Source organism: Stomoxys calcitrans, chromosome 3 (assembly GCF_963082655.1).
Source record: "Stomoxys calcitrans chromosome 3, idStoCalc2.1, whole genome shotgun sequence".
Classification (NCBI taxonomy): Eukaryota; Metazoa; Arthropoda; class Insecta; order Diptera; family Muscidae; genus Stomoxys; species Stomoxys calcitrans.
Genome location: NC_081554.1, coordinates 126,806,688 through 126,821,484, shown reverse-complemented (window position 1 = coordinate 126,821,484; position 14,797 = coordinate 126,806,688). Strand labels below are relative to the sequence as shown.

At 37.5% G+C, this 14,797-nt stretch overlaps 1 long non-coding RNA gene across 1 annotated transcript; it reads right to left on the bottom strand.

Moving 5' to 3' along the window:
• Window positions 1-6,066: 6,066 nt before the first annotated feature.
• LOC106088837 (uncharacterized) lies at window positions 6,067-7,203 on the bottom strand. Its single transcript, XR_001221520.2, has 3 exons — window positions 6,461-7,203; window positions 6,311-6,395; window positions 6,067-6,238 (listed from the first exon to the last, which is right to left on the bottom strand). It is a non-coding gene; the product is annotated as an uncharacterized LOC106088837 (long non-coding RNA).
• Between the last annotated feature and the right edge of the window lie 7,594 nt (window positions 7,204-14,797).

Below are 14,797 nucleotides of genomic sequence, written 5' to 3'. Positions count from 1 at the left end.
ATGGTAATATGGGGCTCATATAGAAAGTATTTGAGAGTTAGCACGAAGGTCCAAGCGTCTGTGCGGCCACCTCACTCCCAAAATACACTCCAAACCAGAAATATTTACCCACTAAAATATAGCAGTTATTTATCCGAGATATATCAGAGAAAGGTGGCAATTATTATATGGTGCTACTGTCATTTCTCAAAACTATTATGTTATTATTGAAAAACTTTGGCCGCATTCAAACATTATCCCTAAATGGTTTTATTTTAAAGGCATTTTTATTAATCAACCCCTTGGTACCATGGTGCACTTTTCCAACCTTGCCTTAATGATATCTCAATTCATTTGGCCATTTGAACAACCTCCTCTTCTCCCGGCGTTTGGACCGAATTCGCATTCACAACCCTAAATATTTTTCAGTAGTTGAGAGCGAGGTTACGGAGAAGGACAATGATAAACATCCGCAATGAAGACATCCAGGGGAGTTGCTTAAAAACTCATTTAACAAATGGCAATGATTACCCAACAACCTTCGAGAAGAATGGGACACGAAACACGAACAGCATCATGACAAAACGAAAACAGTTTTATGGTGTGGAATCAGCCAGTGATCATCGCAATTGCTGGTGATAACTTTGATAAATGGCTCTAATATATCAAAACAAGTCTTGATTTCAACCATTCACTACCCAGGGCCAACAGTCACTCCCGATGGATGCTGCTGTTGCGATACTACAAGAAAACGGGGTGTTGTTGGTGGAACAACGAAATGAATGTCATTTGACTTCTTCACACCTAGATTTACAACAATCGCATGCCGAACGGAATGGGGCGAAACGGGTGGTTCCTTTATATCAAAAGCACACATAAATACTTAGGATAGACACCATGGCAAACAAACGTTGTGATGTCAAAACAATTCAATATTTTATTTATTGAACAGAAAGGCCAAAACGGACACAAACATCGAAGTTCAAATTACATACAAAGGACTTAGTTGGTCCTTTTTATTAAATAAATGGACGCAAGTACCAAACAAATGTTTGAACTATCAGTTGATAAGTAGTCTAAATCCACACAATTCCACACACTCAACAAAAAGTGAAACCATGGTTGAGTTAAAATAGACTGTTTTTTTCTAAAGTTGAACTTCATATAGCGCTACAGACATTTTTATTTATTTATTTATTTATTTTTTTTTTTTTTTTGATTCAATGTAAACTAATTAGAACTAAATTATTAATTTTTTCAGTACGTATGATGAACAATTATATCTTATATATAAAAATCAATTTGTGTTTGTTTGTTTGTTCGTTTGTTTGTTTGTTTGTTTGTATGTTTGTGTGTTGCTTATAGACTCAGAAACGGCTTAACCGTTTTGCTTTTGAAATTTTCACAGATGGTGAATAATGATCCCGTGGACCCCTTCCCCATCCCGTGGACCCCTTCCCCATCCCGTGGACCCCTTCCCCAAAACACCCCCCAAACAGGACTTATTTACTAAACATGGGAATATAGGGCTTAAATAAAAGTTATTTGAGTGTAGAATTAGAATCTGATATCCAAATATGGGACCAAGTGTTTTGGAGGCCGCCTCTCCCCAAAAACATCCCCAAAGGGGACAAATTTACGACCATTTACGTAAAACACGAATCTGATATCAATATTTGGGAAAAGCGTCTATGGGGCCACCCCTCCCCCACAATACCACCTAAATAGAAAGTATTTGTTCACTTTTGCAATATGAGGCTCATATAAGAGGGTTTTTAGAGTGGATCCGCCCATCCCCCAAAACACCCGCCAAGCCGGTCATGTTTGCCGACTATGAAAATATGGGGCTCAAATTAAAGGTATTTGGGAGTAGATATTTACCGACCATGTCAATGTGGAGCTTAAATGAAAGGTATTGGGGTAGAGCAAGAATTGATACCCACTTTTGGGACCAATTTTCTGAGGGTCAAACCCTTTCCCAAAATATGGGGTTCAAATAAATGATATATAGATATATGAAAATAGAGCACGTTGCTCATATATTTTCCGGGCTTAGTGTTTGGGGGAACACCCCAATCCCCAAAACACCCCTAGATCGGGCATATTTACCGACCATGTAATATACCCCACAAGCAACAATTTTTTATAACTATCGCAAAATGGGGCTCAAATAAAGGTATTTGTGAGAAGAAAACGAATTTGATAACTAAATGTAGGACCATGTATTTAGGGCATCACCCCTTCCCCAAAACACTCCGCACAGGGTAAAAATTTTTCCATCATGCCAATATGTGGTATTTAAGATTAGAAAACGAATTTGATAACCTTTTTTGTGTTTGGGGGACGCCTCATCGTATAACTCCCCTAAACCAATGGCAATATGGGATTTAAATAAATGGTTTTTGAAAGAAGAGTACGATGCTGATATTTTTTCAGGGCCATGTGCCTGGTGGACAACCTCACCCCCGAAAACACCCCTAAATCAGATATCATGAGAGTAGCGGGCTGAAATAAAGTATTTTATGAATGGAGTACAACTTACATCCAAACTTAAATGTGTAGACCAATAAAGATTATATGGGATTCGGACAAAGGCACTTATATTGTTAAACAATTAGTCAAGCGATATACTATATTCGTAGCATGGTATTTCACTAAAAGCTCTTTAATTGTCGAAAATAAATATTCCAAGGAAACTTTTGTTCTATATAAAGTAAAAGAAGGCGCAGCGAAGCGGGCCCGGGTCAACTAGTATATTATATTTTTAACTGAACTCAATATAATTGATGGAATAAAATGTTGGGAATTTGTACACATTGTTAAAACAACTGTACAAACTTATTGGGTTGCCCAAAAAGTAATTGCGGATTTTTTAAAAGAAAGTAAATGCATTTTTAGTAACACTTAGAATGAACTTTAATCAAGTATACTTTTTTTACACTTTTTTTTTCTAAAGCAAGCTAAAAGTAACAGCTGATAACTGACAGAAGAATGAATGCAATTACAGAGCTACAAGCTGTGAAAAAATTTGTCAATGCCGACTATATGATAAATCCGCAATTACTTTTTGGGCAACCCAATATTGCAAAATTTCTCCGTTTTAACTAATGCCCATAAAATAATTCATTTAATTGCACGTATATAATGCCGGGCGGTGCCGACATTATAATACCCTACAGCTACCCTATAGGTACAAAGTGGGAGCTATGTCTAATTCTGCCAGAGGACTGCAAGAAACTTGGTTAACCTGAAGCCTTTTGGGTCGAAGCAGTCCGAGGGGTGGGCGACGAACAGCGAAACGGTCGTTAGGACGGCGAAAATCCTATGGAGGGATCCAGATAGTGAGAAGACGAGGCTATTACTGAAAGGACGTAAGAAGGAGGACAGTATAGCTATTGGTACCATAACGGGACACATATGACTACGAGCTCACTTATGTAAAATCAGTTCGGCAAGTGATAGCATGTGTAGGGCATGCGGGGAAGATGATGAGACGTTGGAGCATTTCCTTTGTCATTGCCCGGCGTTCGCGTCCAACAGATACCGGCATTAAGGTGGAGACACAATAGCAGACATGAACCAACATAAGGGAGTGGTATTGAAAACAATTAAGGATTTTGTAAGTAGCACGGAATTCCTAACTTAAAATTTTCATTTTAGAGGTTACTTTATAGTTTTTAGAGCGCAAAATAAGCCGATTAATGGTTTAGGTGTATGTCCATAGTGGCATGGGGCGGATTAATATCTGCACCCTCTTTTCAACCTAACCCAACCTAAGTCTAAATCTGAATCGATTTCGAGTAAATTTTATGGACATTGTGGAAGTCGTCGAAAAAAGCGTTGTACAAAATTCCCTTGCAGTGGCTCTAGGAGTGAAAATTGGACGCTATGTATATATGAGAGCTATATACAAATCTGAACCGATTTTCATGAAATTCACCAGTAATGTCGAGAGTCAAGAGAAAATCCTTCCTAACAAATTTCAAGAGAATCGATTAACAAATGACCATTTTATTGCATTATAACTCCAAATCGGACAATCATATATATGGGAGCTATATCCAAATCTGAACTGATTTCCATGAAATTCTACAGTAATGTAGAGAGTCAAAAGAAAATCCTTCCTAACAAATTTTGAGAGAATCGGTTATCAAATGACCATTTTAGTACAGTATTACTGCAAATCGAACGAACATATTTGTGGGAGCTATATCCAAATCTGAACCGATTTTTTCCAGTTTCCGTAGGTTTCATCTTTAGCCCGGAAAACATGCCCATTCCAAATTTAAAGATCGGATCGGATGAAAATTGTTCCTCTAGTTACAACAGACAGACAGACGGACAAAGCTAAATTGAATCAAAAGGTGATTCTGAGTCGATCGGTGTACTTATCAATGGGTCTATCTCTCTTCCTTTTGGGTGTTGCAAACTAGTTTACTAAGTTATAATACCCTGAACCACAGTAGTGGTGTAGGGTATAATTATGCCTTTCACCTAGTTATACCCACCACCGAAGGATGGGGGTATATTCATTTTGTCATTCCGTTGTGTTTTCAACACATCGAAATATCCATTTCCGACCCTATAAAGTATATGTATTCTTGATCAGCGTAAACATCTACGACGATCTAGCCATGTCCGTCCGTCTGTCTGTTGAAATCACGCTACAGTCTTTTAAAATAGGAATATTGAGCTGAAACTTTTTTTTTGTCCATAAGTTCAAAGTTTAAAGATGCGCTATAACGGACTATGTATTGATATAGCCTCCATATAGACCGATCTGCCGATTTAGTGTCTTAGGCCCATAAAAGCCACATTTATTATCCGATTTTGCCAAAATTTGGGACAGTGAGTTATGTTAGGTTAGGCCCTTCGACATCCTTCTTCAATTTGGCCCAAATCGGTTCAGCTTTGGATATAGTTGCCATATAGACCGATATCTCGATTTAAGGACTTGAGCCTATAAAAAGCGCATTTACAGTCCGATTTTGCCAAAATTTTGGGAAAATGAGTTGTGTTAGGCCCCTCGACATCTTTCTTTAATTTCAGCCAGATCGGTCCAGATTTGGATATAGCTGCCATATAGACCGATCTCTCGGTTTAAGGTTTTGGAGCCATAAAAGGCGCATTTATTTTCCGATGTCGCCGAAATTTGGGACTGTGAGTTGTGTTAGGACACTCGACATTCTTCTTCAATTTGGCACAGATCGGTTCAGATTTGAATATTGCTGCCATATAGACCCATCTCTCGAGACGCATTTATTGTCCGATGTCGCCGAAATGGACAGTGAGTTGTGTTAGGCTCTTCGACATTATTCTGCAACTTGACCCAAATCGGTCCAGATTTGGATATAGCTTCCAATTCCCAATTGTAAATAAATCGCAAAGGATTAAGCAACATATCAAGGCGTATTTAATAAGGTAGCCGCATCGCGAATGGCTACAACAAAGTATCTTTTTTGGGAACTTGTTATGTCAAAATTTATAAGCAAGGCGAATAAAATTCTATTCGCCATTACATTTTAAATTTTCGGCAAATTTGCTTCGACCAAACAGAGCAAGAACTTTATTTATTTTTGAGTGTCAAGCTAGAAAAAAACAAATTTTAAAATTTACAAAATTCCTATTAGCTGCAAAGGCTTAGCCCAAAAAACCACCAAGATGGCAGGCTAGAATAGCTTTCACTAGGTCATTTTAGCGGTAGATTGTTAGCAAGTGGAGCTGATATTGAATATTGCAAAATAGTTGGCTTACTACTAGCAAAGGGCTCAAATATTGTAGGAAGACTGTGACTTGAGATTGTGACTAGGTGCAGGATTATGGTTATCTTCAGGCGCATGGTCATTTTACCATTCTTGACTAATATAGCTTTAAATTGCAGATTCTTCTTCTTCTTCTTCATTCTTGTGTCTGACATTGTACTGACGTAAATTTTTTCTGTGTTCTTTTGCGCTTTTTGAAACTATTTGGGGGCTACTCATGGACCTAAGTTCCCTGAGTGAAGCTTTCAGCGATTGAGGTTGTTAGACGCGTGCTGCCAATATAACCTAAGTTTAAGAACCATAAAAGCAACAAAGCAAAAATCAATTAAAAAAATATTTTTTGAAGTTTATATTTTTGTAAGGCGAATTCAAAAATTAATTGACGTATCAAACTCTATCAGCTGGGTTGATGCGGCCATCTGATTAATACGCCTTGCACCATATTATCACAGAAATTCCGTTACGCCATATCCACAATATTATATAGCTTTAGTTAACTGTTTGAAAAAGAAATTAAAGTGTTAGATTTATATACAATTGCATAGTTTTATTTTCAATCTTATACTAACCAAAGAAGGGTACGTCCGTCTGTAATTAGCTGTATAAATGCCTTCGCCGCATAAATTGAATTTCGGATTTCAATTTAAAAAGTTCCTGCAAACAAAGTTAAATAGAGACCAGTAAAATAACAGAATAATTTTTGGTTTTCTAATGCTTACCAAAATTTCGGACCGTGTTACGCTTCATGTTCGGGCTATTTTGAGAAGATAGGAATGTCAGCCCTCGCCAATTTTATTTCACTATTTCACATGATGCTTAACTGCATATTTGTTTTCTATAAACACACCAACATATATATAGGGATTATCTCTCACATCGTAGGTAAACAAGTAGATTGTCCCATTTACTTTACTTTAATTGGCTATTACAGAACACCCATGTCTCAGAACCATATAACAACACGGGTAGGATCAGCATCTTGTATACTGTAATTTTAGTCTGTCGAGGGGTGGTCTTGTTTCTTAACTGCCAACAGAATCGATAGTAGCATCTGTTTGCCAGTATTATTCTCCGCTTTATTTCAAAGCTGGTGTCATTCGTTTCGGTTACGGCGGTGCTTAGGTAGATAAAGTTACTGACTATCTCAAAGTTGTGGTTTCCAACTTTCTCCATTCGCTTTATCTGCTCGGTTGTACAAGGCGTTTTGGGAGTTGATACCATTCATTTTGTCTGGGCTCCATTTACTACCAGACCCATTTTCACTGATTCTCTTTCAAAGGCTGCACTTACTATTTCTGTTGACCGTCCCATGATATCGATGTCGTCGGCATAGACGTATAGCACGTGTTGTCTTGTGAGTAGTGTGCAAAATCTATTCACATCTGCATCTCGTATAATTTTCTCCAGCAGTATATTAAAGAGATCAAACCGTAAGTTGTCGCTATGTCTGAAACCTCATTTAGTATTGAATGGTTCGGAGAGATTATTATACCCTCCACCATAGGATGGGGGTATACTAATTTCGTCATTCTGTTTGTAACTACTCGAAATATTCGTCTGAGACCCCATAAAGAATATGTATTCTTGATCGTCGCGACATTTTATGTCGATCTAGCCATGTCCGTCCGTCTATCCGTCCGTCTGTCTGTCGAAAGAACACTAACTTCCGAAGGAATAAAGCTAGCCGCTTGAAATTTTGCACAAATACTCCTTATTAGTGTAGGTCGGTATGTAGGTCGGTTGGTATTATAAATGGGCCATATCGGTCCATGTTTTGATATAGCTGCCATATAAACCGATCTTTGGTCTTGACTTCTTGAGCCTCTAGAGTGCGCAATTCTTATCCGATTAAACGACGTGTTTTGTTATTATATCAACTGTGCCGAGTATGGTTCAATTCGGTTCATAACCTGATAGAGCTGCCATATAAACCGATCTTGGGACTTGACTTCTTGAGCCCCCAAAGGGCGCAATTCTCATTCGAATTGGTTGACATTTTACACAGGTCTCCAACATATAATTTAATTGTGGTCCAAAGCGGACCATATCTTGATATCGCTCTAATAGAAGAACAAATCTTTTCTTATATTATTTTTTGCCTAAGAAGGATGCCGGGAAAAGAACTCGACAAATGCGATCCATGGTGGAGGGTATATAAGATTCGGCCCGGCCGAACTTAGCACGCTTTTACTTGTTTTCTATTCTTATTGAGGAATGTGTATCAGCACGTGTCATCATGCAGAGTCTTATTAATTTTGCAGGGATATCAACATCAGACATGGCTTAAAATACCTTTGAACGTAAGGGGGTACCGAAAGCTGCTTTGTGGTCAACAAAAAGATGGTAGATGCTGGTTTGTCCTTCTCGGGTATTTTTCAGGATTTGGCGCAGTGTGAATATCTGTTGTAGGATGGATTTACCAGGTCTAAACCAGCATTGATAGGGCCCAATTAACTCATTAATCTTAGGTTTTGGCACATTCCGTTTTGTCTCCTTTTTTGTTTACGGGACATATTATGCTGAGGTTCCAATCATCGGGTATGCGTGCTTCTACCCAGATTGCGCAGACAAGCTGTTATAACGTATCGCCTCTGCTCTTAAATAGTTCAGCGGGTTACCAATCGGCTCCTGCTGCCATGTTGTCTTTTAGTCGGGTCACTGCTACTTGGACCTCATTCTGACTAGAAAATAAACATTCTATACCATCATCAGGAATTGGTTCTGCGTATCCTCTTCCGCGCCATCATAGAACACAAGCAGTTGTGTAAATTCTTTTGTCCATATCCTTAGCACGCTAACTGTGTCATAGACATTTCTCCTCCCTCCTTTTCTCCCTATATCTTTTCTTCATCTTACGTTGCTACTGACTGCAGTGTTGCTCTGTATGGCGCATTATTGACTTCAGTAGCATCTCGACACTCTTGATCGTACCATGGGTTTTTAGGGGGAAGCTGACGGTGGGAAATTGATTGCCACTGCGCCGTTATATCATCAGGACAAGGAGTGCTTTCATCAAGCAGAAATATTTTTTCTGATGTCTCCGTCAGAATTCGAACCCAGGCGTTCATCGCCATGGACGAATATGCTAGCCTCTGCGCTACGGTAACCTCCAACCATCTGACTATGTTTCTGAGTTGACTATTCTACTGAATATTCTGCAAAGTTGTTTGCCCTTAAAGAGGTTTTAGTGAAATACCATCCTACGAATAAAATATATGTATATCGCAAAAGCATAACAATAAAAATGCCTTTATCTGAATCCCATATGATCTTTACTGGCCTATGAGTTCGCTCCCAAGGTTTGGGGTCATTAACGTTTGGGTGTTAGATAAACTCCATTATTAAAAGTCTTTATTTCAGCTCGATATTTTCACCATATCCGATTTAAGAGTGTTTTCGGGGGTGAGGTTGGCCCTTAGACTCTTGACTCAGAAAAATATATCAGCATGGTGCTCTTCTATCAAATACCATTTACTTAAACCCCATATTACTATTGGTTTGTTTGTTTGTTTGTTTGTTTATTGAGTGTAACACCAGCACAACAAGATTATATCTTATATGTTAATGTGCTGATTCGCAATAGAGTATATAAAATAATGATTATTCTTTTTAAAAGGATATTAACTAATCTTAACATTTTAAATTATAGTAGTAAATATTAAGGACATTTAAAGAAAAATAATTCGTAGTTCATTTAAAAAATTTAAATAGCTCATTTTTGAATGAGGTTGCATTGCTTATGCTCTGTATGTTGGGAGGTAGGTTGTTCCAGAGACGCGTACTATGTACAATGTACTGTCGTTCAGAGGTTTGTGTGGCAAATCGTGGTTGAATGAGTTTTAGGCCACGGTTGGATCTGGCGAATTTCAGATGTTTGTGTAGGTATTCAGGTTCTTTTGTGTAGATTACCTTGTGCAGAAGAAGTAGACATCTGACATTCAGTAAGTTTGAAAAAGTTAAGTTAAATATTTGGTATGTAAATTGTGATATACGAGCTTGTCGACTTTTGTTAAACACATATCTTGCAATATCATTGTAAGCAACATTAAGCTTTCTACTGGTGTCTGCATCACAATTCGCAAATATCTCGCATCCATATAACAGTGTGGGAATTAAATAACTTTTTGCAAGTAACATTCGGATGTGAAAAGGAGTTGACAAGCGAACAGTCCATAAATTTCGCAGCATCCCACGTACTTTGCCAACTGTTGCATTAATGTGATTTGTCCACGTTAGGGTTGAATTAAAAGTCAATCCTAAATTTGTGGCTACTTGTACAAGATTCACTACAGAGTTACCAATTTTCACAACGAGATCATCAGTTATTGTCACATTTCTTTTACTTATCAGAATCAGTTTGGTTTTGGATGGATTTAAACATAATGCATTATTAACAGCCCAACAATGTATTAAGTCTAAATCAATATTTATGTTAGACACACAGGTTTGGATATCTTTCAGTTTGCAGTATGTGTAAAGTTGGACATCGTCAGCATACATTTGGATTTTAGATGTTGCAGGCACATCAGGCAGATCATTTATATACATGGAAAATAAAAGAGGGCCAAGGATAGAACCTTGAGGTACTCCTTTAAGGACATTCAGAGAGTTAGACCAACTATTGTTATAAAAAACAGACTGCGATCTTTGCGTCAAATATGATGATATCAGCTTGCAAGACGTCTCGGAGAAATTAAATAATTTCATAAGTTTTAGGACAAGAATATTATGGTTTACAGTGTCAAAGGCCTTACTGTGATCCAAAAGAAGGAGAAAGGATATCATTCCGTTATCCATACTTTGACGAAGGTTTTCAATTACATCAATCAGAACAGTGGTACAACTTCTTTTCTTTCTAAATCCAGATTGCCAGTTAGATAACAAATTTTCAGATTTCAGAAAATGCTCAATTTGGTTAGCCATTATGCGTTCCAGTGCTTTAGACAGGTATGGTAAAATGGCGATGGGACGGTACTCATTTTTTGATTTGCGAATAGGTACAATTTTTGCATGTTTCCATTCAAGCGGAAAAGTGGATTTAGTTAGAACAGTGTTAAATATATATGTTAAATATGGCAGAATCTTTGGCACAATTATTTTAATAAATCGTGGATTTATTTCATCAGTTCCGATCGCATTAGATTTAATGGACAGAATGCTGTGTAGAACCTCAGTTTCATTTACACAGCGAAAGGAAAAAGGATTTTCAACAGCTACCATGCACATATTTTCATATATATTTTCAGTAGGATAGACAGTGTTTATTGAAACAAAATTCTCATTTAGTTCATTTATGTTCATGTTGGGTTCCAGCTGAGTATTGCGTTTTTCTCCAACGCCAATTTTTCGTATCTCATTCCATTTAGATCGACTATTAACAGCATTCTGAAATTTATTATGAAAATACAATGACTTTGCCTCAGTTATACACTTTCCAACAGCTCTTCTAGCATTTTTAAAATGTTCATGTAGTTGTGAGGTTCTAAAACGTTTCCAACGTCTATATGAAAAGTTTCTTTCATCAATCAAAGTTTTTATTCGCTGGTTAAACCAAGGTGGTTGTGAATATTTAATTGTTATTGTTTTCTCTGGAACACATCGATTGTATATTGAACAGATATGATTTTGAACAAATGATATTTGTTCATCCACAGAGTCAAAATGATAAATTGAGTCCCACGGTACTTCATCAGTAAGCGAAGTTTATGGGATGAGGCGTCCTCAAACATTTGGCCCCAAAATTTTTACTCTTTGGGGGGTGTTTTGGTGTTACATGGTCCCACATTTGGATATCAGATTGGTATTTTACTCCGAAATACCTTTATTTGAAGCCCATATTGCGATGGTCAGTATATAATTGTTGTTTGTGGCGTGTTTCAGGGAAGGTGTAGACCCCCAATACCTCTCATTTGAGTCCCACATTAACGGGGTTGGTATATATATATATATATGCCCGATTTAGGAGTGTTTTGGGGAGTGGGGTGTCCCCCAAACACTTAGCTCTGAAAATATATCAGCATTGTGCTCTACTCTCAAATACCATTTATTTGAACCCCATATTGCCATTGGCCTGAAAATTGGATATCAAATTCGTTTTCTATTCTCAAATACCTTTCATTTAAACCAAAAGTCAGCAAATATGTCCGGTTAAGGGTATGGGCCCTAAAAACTATCAACATCGAGATCCACTCCCTTTAAGACCCAAAATTGTCATGGTAAGCAAATACGTCCTATTTGGGCGTTGTTGTTGTTAAGGGTGTGGGACGTCACCTAGGGAGTTGGTCCCGAATGTTGATATCAGATTCGTGGTCTACTCCCAAATACGTTTCATTTTAGCCCCATATTTCCATAGTCGGCAAACATGACCGGTTTCGGGTTGTTAAGGGTGTGGGACGTCACCTAGGGAGGTCCCGAATGTTGATATCAGATTCATGGTCTACTCCCAAATACGTTTCATTTTAGCCCCATATTTCCATAGTCGGCAAACATGACCGGTTTCGGGTTTTTTTGGGGGGAAGGGCAGCCGTTCAGTGACTTGGCCCTGAAAATATATATCAGATTCGTGTTCTACTCTAAAATACTTCTTATTACAGCCCCATATTGGAATGATCAGCAAATACGTCTTATATGGGAGGTGTTATGTGGTCGGGGTAGGCCCCTATGATATGAGATTCGTGCTTTACTCCCAAAGACCTTTCATTTGAGCCCCATATTGCTGTTGTAATAAATTTGTCCTCTTTGGTGGTTGTTTTTGGAGGGGGCGGCCCCCATACACTTGGGTTCCACATTTGGATACCAGATTCGTATTCTACACTTAAATACCTCTTATTTGAGCCCCATATTGCCATGATCAGTAAATAAGTCCTGCTTGGGTGATATTTTGGGGAAGGGGTGCACCCCCAGAAACTTGCTCCCACATTTGGATACCAAATTCGTATTCTACTCGCAAATACCTCTCATTTGAGTACCATATTGCCAAGGCCGGTAAATATGTCCGATCTAGGGGTGGTTTTGGTCCCCCAAACACTTAGTCCGACAATTGGATATTGGACAATATGTTTTCTACTCCTAAATACCATTCATTTGGTGTATATATATATATATATATTTGGTATGTTTTGGGGGTGGGGCTGGCCCCTAGGTACCCCATCCGAAATTTGGATACCAAATTTTTTTTTAGGTAACTTAAGAGAGCACGCAAAATTTCGCTTAAATTGCACCATCCACCCCCTGCAAATATCAAAAAATGTAGTACCCTATTTTCACCACGGGATCATTATGCACCATCTGTGAAAATTTCAAGAAAATCGGCTCAGCCGTTTTTGAGTCTATAATGAACACACAAACAAACAAACCGACAAACAAACACAAATTGATTTTTATATATAAGAAGATAATAAATAAACGTATATACATAGTTATCCAACGTTGTCCACTGTGTCGTTCTCGTGACCATTCAAAGGATAACATTTTTCGCACTCAGATTTATGTCCTAAGATTAGTACTATAATACGGATGGTGATATTGTTTGTTACTAAAGAAACAAATAGAAGGAATAGAAATGGAATAGAAATGGAATAGAAGGCAAGACATTTTTTGAGCGGCGGCCATTTATTTCTTGTGTTTTGGTCAATTGATAAATAACTTTACATCGTATCTTCATCGACTGCTTGTAGCTTGGCGACAGTTAGTTTTTGACTCACTTTACCCAATTCGCAGTTATGGGGTTAGCAAGTATGATGGGGAGCCATGGCATTTCCCCAGAAATTGTTTTTACGAAATTAAAGCAATTCTACCATTTAACCTTACGCCACAATTTGTTTGCCCTTCTATCCGTCTGTCGTCAATTAATCGATGACCATTATTTATGGATTTAATTGATGGTCATTTATAGTTGGGATACAAACAAATTCTCAAATACATACGTGCATTAACTTAATTGGATATCCTAAATATGTTTAATGTATAAAAATTGCTATAACAATAGAGCTATTTAGCCTTTTAAAGGAATATATGATCATTAAAGTGAAATATCTCAACATGTACATATAAAACATGAAGGAGCTAAGTACTATAAAATATTAGATTAACAAAAATATACTGAACAAAGTTGATCTTTACCAGGATTTTTGGATTTTGTATTAAGATAAGCTATTCTTCATAAAGAAGATTAAGAAGTAAAATTGGAAGACCAGTGAGTATCGGAACTATATAAAGTTGTAGGCCCATTTCGACTTATCTCGACCCCGATATTTTTAGCATTTATTTTACAAATGTGTCATCCAACGCTGCATTTTTATACATTTGGAGACAACAGTTTAAATTTTGGGAACGTAGATAATGCTGATTTATGTTGTGCTCTAAAATGATGCCATTGAGCAACAACTTTAATCGGACTGCACTCATTGATATAAGAGAAGTATCCCTTGTTCATTCATTGTTGGGAAAATGTATAATTATTTTAAAAAATTTAATTGAACCTAGTGCGATGGGTTCTGATCATGTCCCCATTAAATTCATTTGATATTGCTTCCTTTCATTAATCCCGGAAATTTCCATCTGCTTCGAAGAATTTCAATCAATAAAAAATCTATATCAATATTAACGACTTTATCAAAAGCTTTTGAGATATTAATTAAGCACTAGCTAGTTGAATAAATTGAAAGTCTTTCTCTATTTGATTCTTGTCAATTCTTCGTAATCAATTGTAGACCGATTGGGACAATATGGTATTCAAATGAAAGTTTTTTGAAAGATGACAACAAAATCAATAATTGGAAATGTGGCCCCAACCACAATAACTCTACAAGCATGCAGATCGATGGGGACAATATGGAACTTCGGTTAGATTAGGTTAAAGGACACCGCAGTTGCCAACCGCTTCACTCGGAGATCTCTGGACCATAGTGTTCATCCAAGAAACAAAAGAAGTAGGAGAGAAGAGAAAAACTAAGGCCATTAGTAAAAAAAATATGAATACAAACTGAAAAGCCCGCATGGAGACCAAAAAAATCTCACCGACTAGAGGGACACCCCGTCAGTCATTCCAGACCCTT